This window comes from Phacochoerus africanus, chromosome 12 (assembly GCF_016906955.1).
Source record: "Phacochoerus africanus isolate WHEZ1 chromosome 12, ROS_Pafr_v1, whole genome shotgun sequence".
Taxonomy (NCBI): domain Eukaryota; kingdom Metazoa; phylum Chordata; class Mammalia; order Artiodactyla; family Suidae; genus Phacochoerus; species Phacochoerus africanus.
The window spans coordinates 10376432-10386532 of record NC_062555.1 but is presented as its reverse complement, the minus strand read 5'-3'; the positions used below and the strand labels follow the sequence as shown (position 1 = coordinate 10386532).

The following is a 10101-nucleotide window of genomic DNA, read 5'->3' as shown; positions in this document are numbered from 1 at the left end:
TGAGTCACTGGAGCAAAGACTGTAGTAATGACAGAATTCAGATGTCTGGCCGCAAATCTGACTCCTGCAATGACGTTTAACTGTGAAGATGGCACCTCTAAAGCCTGTAGAGCAGCCCTGGCATCTAATAGTCCACCTTTCAGCCAAGACCCTCATTCTATACCCCTCTAACATTTTTGCATTTATTCTCCCTTTATTTAAGATTTTTGTTTCGGCTTTTAAGGTAAATAGTTACCGTTGTTTATAATTAAGACCTTGACTGATGCCCTTGATTCAAGTAACAATAGGACTAGTATGTCTGCTAGCTGTGTGAAGGCAATGGCAACTGTTGATATGTTCTCTGTTTCATAAAGCATGAATTGTATAGCATTACAGTTGGCTTTCTGAGGAGGGAAAGAGCCCCCAACCTGGTATGTGCAAAATTTGGTTTATTTTGCCCCAGGAAGACCAAGGGTATTACATCCAAATGTGAGACATTTGCCCATTACATTTGGTAGAATATCTTCCCAAATCTGAAAGCGCACCTGGAAGGGACCCTACAAGATAGTCCCTGGAATTAAGGCGAATGTGTTTTCTTATCCTAAGAACGATGGAGCAGAAATGCTGGGAGCACAATATTGGCGTCACAATGTTTGGTCAGGTAAGATTTTCCCACCATAGAGAAGACGGTATGGGTTTCCATCCATGACAATGGTTTTTAGCGAGCTGTGTACATTGGTTTTTGCTTTCTTCATACAAAAGGGTTTACCTAGGCACATGGCCACACACTGGTAAAGATGTATCAAATACAAATCTCATACTAAACATTTAAGCTGCACTAAAGCTCATATACTAATACACCTTCATTACTCACATTTTACTGGCATGCCTGGAAGGGAAAATTCTAGAAAGCATATAAGAATTGAGAACCTGCAAGAACAAAAACAATTGCTGAATTTAAGATGAGGAACCACTAAGGAAAAAAGTTCCAATGTAAAGTAACATGGCATGATAATTTAAATTCCGATAGTATACTAGAGATTTCATAGTCACTCTTCCATACTCTGAGCTTGTACACCAAAACGCTGTATGCTCCTAGTCCATGAATGCAAGATTGCTGTGAAAGAATTAAAAGATTCAAAATGTATGAAATGTCTTTAAAGAAAACTGTGTGTTGTTTAGAGGACACACTTTGGGGTTCTCAGATTCTATGTTTTCATTTTTATTTTTTGTTTCTTTTTTCATTATCTTTGAGCTATTTTACATCTCTCTAAGCTGTAAACAAAAAAAACTCATTAAAACAAATTTGGCACCACATTGTACATCAACTATACTTTAATAAAAACAAAGAAACAAACAAATAATTCTTGTCCCTAGAAATTCAAATGTTGTCTAGTACAATTTAAATGATTATTGCATGGTGGAAATTGGTATATTCAACCTGTTTTGCATTTATTTTGTAAATTCACTTCGGCACTTTTTACCTGAGCACAGAAGCATGGTATTTTGAGTTTTCTTTGTAACATCTTACTGGGTCCTTCATTGAGTTTAATACAATATTTGATATGTGCATATTTGATATTTATCTTATAGGAGGTTATCTTTTCTTTTGAATCTCTTTCAGCCATTTATGAACCTGAATTGTGAGTTGCAATCATTTACCATAGAGTGTGTTCTATAGATTATGTTCCAGTAAATGACTATTATTGAAGGACAATGTGTCACTTGGATATTTATGAGATCTCACATTTCTGTGAAGTATGTATTTGTAAGGGGAAAAATTATCTTAAAAGTGTTTTATTTTACTTCAGTAGCAAAATATCCAAAAATTGCCATCACAGTTTTCACAGCATATTGTGTTTTTTTTTCCTGTTGCTATGTATTAAAATATCCTTTTCTTTTACTACCATATATTTTCTGAAAGCTTCTCAATACTTGAGGGAGCAATCCTTGAAAGAGTTGTTGAATCTACAGAAAACATCATATAGCTCTGAATAGAAAGAAATTATTTTCTAGAACTATATTGTTTTAATAATACATTGTATGATTTTCAGGGGAAAAAAGTAACATTAAGAGCTGAAAACTACTATAGAAGTTATCATGTGATTTTAAAAAGTTTCTGCAAGCACACTTCAGAATCAAAGGTCTCAATATCATCACTTTATGGGAATTTTTCTTTTATTTTAATAAGTTGCTGAAGTGTGTTGCTATAAATTATTAAACAAGAGTAGCAAATATAAAGGGATTTATGTTTTCTCTTTCAATGAATCTCATTTATAATTCTCAAAAAATCAACAGAAGATTTTTTTAACATGAGATCTTTATATTTATGGACAGAGAGACTTATTTAACTATTCAGATATTGCCTTCCTACAGCTTTTATAGTTTAAATACACCTGCACTCTATAGGGTGCAAAAATCAGGCTTTTCCCCAGACAGTTCTCAAAGGGTTGCTTTTTCTCTAAGGAACTATGCATTAATAAACTTGTCACATGTAACCCATCAAGTATTCAATGTTGCAGAAATATTTATCTAACCTAAAGCAATATATCATATACACATTAGGCATCCTGAAAAGTGTTTAATGAAATGAATATAAAATTAAGAAAAAGTCCTCATATATGTGTCTATTTAGCGTCTAAAGTGTGTCTGGCCCTGAATTACAAGTTAATGATACAAAATAAAATCATCATGTCTTTTACCTAAAAGAAACTAGAGTCTCTACATTCCAGGGGAAAGAAGGAAAGGTGAACACACTGCAATACAATAAGGTAGATGCTGTGTCAAAGTATGTCTGTGTGTATTTTTTTTAGGAGTGCATGTGTATATTTTAGAAGTGTGTGTGTGTGTGTGTGTGTGTGTGTGTGTGTGTCCATGAGAGGCAGAGACAGAGAGTTTAAAAGGTTGATAAAGCCCAGGACAGGGTTCTCATCTTGCCTTCGGGAAGGTTTCCCAGAGGAAGCAAGTCCTGAGTGGAGAATTTGAATAAACAAGTAGGCACGAAATAGAGAATGTTACAAAACAGGTAATTATTTCAAGTAGAAAAAAACCAAAAATCACAAGAAAATAAAATATGGGAATGTGGGGGCAAAAATGGCTTACAGGACCAGGAGACAGAAGGCAGATCATGAAGCATCAGGAAAGCATAGGGATTTTATCTTACAGTTCGTGGAGTAACCCGAATGGCTTACTTTTTCTAAACATTGCATATCCAGTAAATCTCCACGGAATAGATCATATATTTTGTGATTTGACCAGTTCTCACAGTGCCAACACTGGAATCCTTACCCAAACAACAATTTCTCACCAGGACAACCACGACAGCGCACTTCCTATCTCCCTGCTTTCATTTTGTGCCCTTACAAGTCAATTCTCTACTCATAACCCATGTCCTCCTAATACTTGTTTTAGATTTTGGTCATTCCTTTGCTCGAACACCTCCAGTTGGAGTTCTCTGGTGCCTAGAGGTTAAAGATCTGGCATTGTCACTGCTCTGGTCTGGATCACGGCTGTGGCTTGGATTCGAGCCCTGGCTGGGAACTTCTGCATGCCATGGGCAAAGCTGAAAACACAGAACAAATAAAAAAAGCTCCAGTTACTTCTCTTTGACACACGAATTCCCTAATAGGCCTTGAAGTGCTTCCTAAGTTATCAAGCCACCCTCAACTTTATTTATTCTTGCTCTTCCTCATATGCCTGCTGATCTAAATGTAGTGACCCGACAGTTACTCCCGGAATATCCAAAGGCAGTTTCCATCTAGTTTTGTACTGGCATTCCTTCTCCCTGGAAATGCTCTTGGCTAGATGCCTTCTGGGTCCCTGTGTTTCATTCAGACTCTGCCTTCCCTGGCCCCCTCTTCTAAAACTGAAGCCATTGGGACGCTCTAGATGCCCTCAATTTTTTTTCTTTATACATTTTTTTCACTGCCTGAAATATTTAGTATCTATGTATATCTGTGATATCTATAATTTAACAAGATACTGTATACCTTCCCCTGTAGAAAGCCAGCACCCTGAGTTCTGCTATGCTAATTGTATTGCTCAAATCCAAGCATGTGGAAAAATAGGAGCTCGATAAATACTTTGCTGAATGACAAAATAATGCCATTTGCAGCAACGTGGATGGAACTAGAGACTCTCATACTAAGTGAAGGAAGTCAGAAAGAGAAAGACAAATACCACATGATATCACTTATATCTAGAATCTAATATACGGCACAAATGAACCTTTCAGCAGGAAAGAATCTCATGGACATGGAGAACAGACTTGTGGTTGCCAAGCGGGAGGGGAGGGAGTGGGATGGACTGGGAATCTGGAGTTAATAGAGGCAAACTCTTGCCTTTGGAATGGATAAGTAATACGATTCTGCTGTACAGAACTAGGAACTATATCTAGTCACTTACGGAGCACGATGGAGGATAATGTGAGAAAAAGAATGTATATAAGTATGTGTGACTGGGTCAGTTTGCTGTACAGTAGAAAACTGACAGAACACTTATAACCAACTAAAGTGCAAAAAATAAAAATCATTTAAAATTTAAAAAATATTTTGGTGAATGCATGAATGGATTGATTGCTGATTCCATGATAGGAATGTTTATGATTTGAATATTAAACATATGTATGGATCACCACAAAATGAAACGATCACAATTCAATCATCATTTCATTCTATTAAATCATATCTTAGTTCACGCCATAGTTGGCAACGACACAAGAGGATTTTGTTAGGCGTAAGCAATATTAATGCGGAAAAGCATCTGTTTTCGTGGTTGATATTGCTTTTGTAAATAAGTTATGGGCATGGATATTAACGTTTTGAATTAACAGATGGATGTGAATCAGATATGGGACCGGTTTTATTTGTAAATCGCTAGAAATGAAACGAAATTTCCTTTTGTAAATATATTCAAAATTTTTGCTTTTATAAGACGTAGCATGTTATATTAGCATACGTATTTTGTTAAAACATAAGTACTTATGGTTTTGCCATTCCCACTATAAAATAATAATTAATAATAATGAGACCAGCCCTTGAGTTAGTTCACTGAGTGATATTCACTCAGAGCTCATCTCAATAACACTAAATGATGTGCTTGAAAAACTTAAAATGCCTGAACTTCAAAATGATTAAGTACTTTCACTTAATTCTCCCGTGTTGTGCCTTGCATTGCATCATTGCCGTTATTTTTCCCGACCTATTCCCTCTGAGAGGAACTGAACTATTCTGATCTATTCCCTCTCAGATGAATTGAACTACTGGTTTATTTTTGGTTTGCGCATTGTTAAAAGATTTTGTCCATGTTTAATAAAATGTGAAGTTGTTTCTACAGATTCCTATATTTCTGGCTATGGTTTCCTATTTTTTATTAAAAAAAAAAAAAAAAAAGGAGTTCCCATTGTGGCTTGGTGGTTATCCAACCCAACTGGTAACCATAAAGACTCGAGTTCAATCCCTGGCCTTGCTCAGTGGGTTAAGGATCTGGCATTGCCAAGATCTGTGGTATAAGTGGCAGTCGTGGCTCAGATCCTGCATTGCTCTGGCTGTAGTGTAGGCTGGCAGCCTAACCTGGGAAATTCCACATGCTGCATGTGCAACCCTAAAAAGTAAAGAAAAAAAAATTCGTTGTAATACAGCACATCTTTCAAATATCAATGTATTTTCCATCCTATTTCTCTTTGAATATATCAGTGTCTGATCTATACTGGATTTAACTGAAATTCCATGAGATACATTAAAATTTTAATCTTCATATGTAGTTAGCGTTTACCAACAAATGGTTCTCTAAGTGGATATCTTTCATCTGCATTTGTAATCAGAGCATTTCCATGGAAGTATAAAATTTATAGAAGTGTTTTTATTTTGATTTTATGTAAAAAAAGAGTAGTGATAATTAAGACTTTTGTTGGGCTTTCTGTATTACAATGTGCTTGGAACTTTAGTGAATTCCCATTTTGTAGAGGAGAGAATCAGCAGAGAGAGTTAAGCAGACCAATCACTTAGTAGAAGAATCTTGATATGGACCCTCTTATGAACTTTGTTATTATGGTCTCAAAGCTTTAAGTTTGTACCATAACTCAGCACTCCATGACCTCCTAGAGGGGAAATAAATCAGCCAAGAGCTAACCCCACAAGAGTTTTTAAGGGAGAAAAGGAGAGTGATGGGAGTTTATGAAAACATGTACTTTTCACTGATAATCACCCATGTAATAAAGAGAGATCCAACAGCTCCTGGATATAGTAGTCTGTAAAACAGCAGGCATAGAATATTCCAGCTAGGTTGATTTTAGAATTAACTAAAAAGAAGCAAGAGCAAAACTCCTATCAAGATGTACAACACCATTGGTCTGTTACATAGAGAATTTCACTAGACTTCCAAAGGGTTTCCCCATCCAACTCATCTTCTCTCCATTTTAAATGGAGCAGCAAAAGAGACCTTTAAAGACATAAAATCTTTAACGCATTAAAAATCCTTCAGTGACTTTCTCCTGCACTTAGACTAAAATCTACATTTCTGAACTTAGAACATGAGGCATTGTTCACTTGCCCCATCCCATACTTACTCCTGCTGTGAGCTTCTTTCCAGGTTTCCGCACTCTAGTCTTCTTCCGATGGGCAAGTGGTATCTGAACCTGACAGTCTTCCTTCCTCGTCTGATTTTCCCCTCCTTTTGTTAACTTCCACTCAACATGCAAATTTAACTTTAAATGTGGATTTTAATCAGCGTAGATTTCCTGAATTCATCTCGTGGAGGTCCCACCTGACCGTCCCTCATAGACCTTATCAGAATTTGTCCGTCCATGTTGATTTGTATCTTTCTTTGTTTAATTTTAAAGTCCCTTTCCAAAAGGTGAGCTCATGCAGACATAGGGCTTAAGTGTAAGCTTATAGAGTTCGTCACGCTGTACACATTGACAAGGGCAGACCTTTAGTAGGCATTCAATAATGTATATATTTAATATTTAAATGGATGAAATTTTTTTTTTGTCTTTTCGTCCTTTCTAGGGCCACACCCAAGGCATATGGAGGTTCCCAGGCTAGGGATCTAATCCAAGGTGCAGCTGCCAGCCTACACCACAACCACAGCAAGGCCAGATCCAAGCAACATCTGCAACCTACACCATAGCTCATGGCAATGCCAGATCCTTAACCCACTGAGCGAGACCAGGGATCAAACCCGAAACCTCATGGTTCCTAGTTGGATTCATGTCCACTGCGCCACAATGAGAACTTTGGATGAAAGTTTAACACTTTAAACATTTCAACCCTTGGATTTCATATATATATATATATATATATATATATATATATATATTTGGCTTTTTAGGGCCGTACCCATGGCATATGGAAGTTCCCAGGCTAGGGGTCCAATCTGAGCTACAGCTGTTGGCCACAGCCACAGCCATCGCAACGCAGGATCCTAGCCGCATCTGCAACCTACACCACAGCTCATGGCAACACCAGATCCTTAACCCACTGAGAGAAGCCAGGGATAGAACTCGAAACCTCATGGTTACTAGTCAGGTTGGTTTCTACTGCGCCACATGGGGAACTCCCGATTTCATCTTTTGTTTGTGTTAATGCCTTTCTAAACTGGGTCTGAATGCATTGGCAAATGCAATCCTTGAATACGCCATAACCTCTCTCTCATGACTCACAATCTATGCTGTAATATGGCACTAACCTAGTTTTTAAGCACTGAATAAAGGAGACACTTTAACCATTGACTGGAAAACGGTCCTACCCAGGATCAGCAGAGAGTTTGTTAGACAAACACCTACTTGGCCTCCATCCATGACCTACTGAATCACTGTCTCTAGGGCTGAGGACGAGAAATCTATATTTTAACCAAGCTCTTTGATGGATCTCGTGAATACTAATGTTTGAGAAGCACTGCTCTAGACAAATTTGAGTTTTTATGAGCTGACTTATTTATGTGCATTTATTAATTAAGCCATGCCTATAATGTCAAGACATGGCCCATAAGCCTTAGAATGCACCACTTGAAGATAACTTTTCAATAAGTTAACATACAGGAGCCTTTTATTACCTGGCCTCTATCCACACCAAAATGAAGGAGGAAACCAATAAGATATCAGAGAAACATCATCATTTTGCCTAATTCCTCATGATGCCAGCTGATAGCACTTTTACCATTTCTATATGAGCTCCATCATTTGGCTGAGCTTTGAATTTTTTTTTTTTCTTCTAGTAGCTATCCATGATTAAATCATGAATAGAAAAATTAATGCATTTTCAGAGTTCTGTTGCTGAGAGCTATTTATAGTCACACTTCCTTTGTTGATTTTAGTTGTTCCTGGTGATTATCTAGCATCATGATTTGGAAATTAGAAAACAATATGGACAACTGATGCCAGAAATATAGCACTAATGGCTCTTCAGAGTCATAACACTCTGCTCCCAATTGGGTTATAAAAAAGTCAGATGATACTTTCTCTAAAAACTGTGTTTGGGGATTGAAGGTTTTCCAAGTGTATGTTTTTCTATGAAATAAATGATTTTACCCTGCCTCTCCATGGAAGGTAGGAAAGAAAGAAGGAAGGGAAGAAGGAAGAGAGAAAGAAAGAGAGCGACGTATAAATGTTTTATATATATATATTTTTTTTTGGCCTCATTCATGGCATGTGGAAGTTCTTCGGCCAAGGATCAAAACTGTGCCACAGCAGTGATCTGAGCTGCAGCAGTGAAAATGCTAGATCCTTAACCCTCTGAACCACAAGGGAACTCCCTATATTCTTTATATTCTTTATGAGATGGTCAGTTAGGTGCAGCCATAAGAGGAGACAAGGAGACTCGGGGGAAAAAAGCAGAGTTTTACAATGCCCATAGGTCCAAGAAGCACAGGCATGCTCTGTAAGGCCACCCAAGGAAACTGCCAGGGTGGTCAGGAGGCAGAAGACAAGATGCAGGGTAGAGCTTGGCCTGTGGCCTTTCCTGAGCATTCACAGGAGAGGCAAGGCAGCATAAAGGAAACAGCTGAGGCTAATTTGAATAATTTCACAGGGCTGTCGGCTGTAAGGGTGGGCCCTGGCTACTAAAGGCAGAGGAGTGTCACTTCTTGGTGCAAAAGGGCCAGATACGGGAGGCAAGGCTCCAGGCTGGTGAGTTGGCACACTAAAGGCATGCTCCTGTCTGGGCATGTGTTATCTCCAAGAGCCGGCTCCCTCCAAGGAAGGCAGTCCCTCCTTAGCCAAAACGAATGTTTGAGTTGTCAAAACACCATAACATACCAACAATTAAAAATACTTAGGATACAGTAAACGTGTGTGAGAGAGTGTGTGTGTGTGTGTGTGTGTACCCCACCATCTATGTGTGTGCATGACACAAATTATAGAGATAATATACAAAAATCTTCATCATAGGAAAGGAAGACAAGAAAAAAATAAATGGCAGCAAACCAACTGGAATTGATTTTTTGATTTTGTAAAATAGTGTGAAATTATGTTTAATGGGATTTGCTCAAAAACAGTTTTCAAAGAAAGAGGGATATATCTAAGTACACGAAGCACCAGCTACGGAAAAATAAAATATGCCCCGGGTCCCCTGAAATAGATTCCCGTGAACCTCTTCATCACGTACATGGCCGGCAACACCATGTCCACCTTCCCCGCTACGATGGTGTGTTTGAGGACCTGGCGACCCATTCAGGCACTTATGGCCATTTCAGCCACTTTCAAGATGCGAGAAAGCTGAAGCCAGACGTCTCTTCAGGGTTTGGTGCACCTCACTGGGAACCTTGGGCGTCTGGCATGGGCTACTTAAAAGTGCCAGTCAGGAGGACTGCTGCCCACACATGCATCAGATCGGTCAGCCTTCACTGAGCCCCCTGAAAGGATGGAGTTCACGGTGGAGGCTGCTTTGGTGAGCCTGAGAAAGCAGCATGCGGTGCCTGTGTAGCTGGATCTAGTTACGCCCTTCCGTGTGCCCGGTGGCTTCTCAGCACACCAACCCTTAGCATTGTCACTTGCTGGAAAGAATCCACAATTGTCTCTTCTCCCTGGCAAGGAGACAAAGCCTAGAAAGACAATGTGTACATATCGCTGCCAATACAAAGAAATTATGCCACAATCGTGACTGAAAATAATGTAGAAAACTTTAT

At 38.5% G+C, this 10101-nt stretch overlaps 1 pseudogene; it reads left to right on the top strand.

The window, feature by feature from the left end:
* Window positions 1–589: 589 nt before the first annotated feature.
* LOC125112435 (ER membrane protein complex subunit 4-like) lies at window positions 590–9899 on the top strand (annotated as a pseudogene).
* The last annotated feature ends 202 nt before the right edge of the window (window positions 9900–10101 follow it).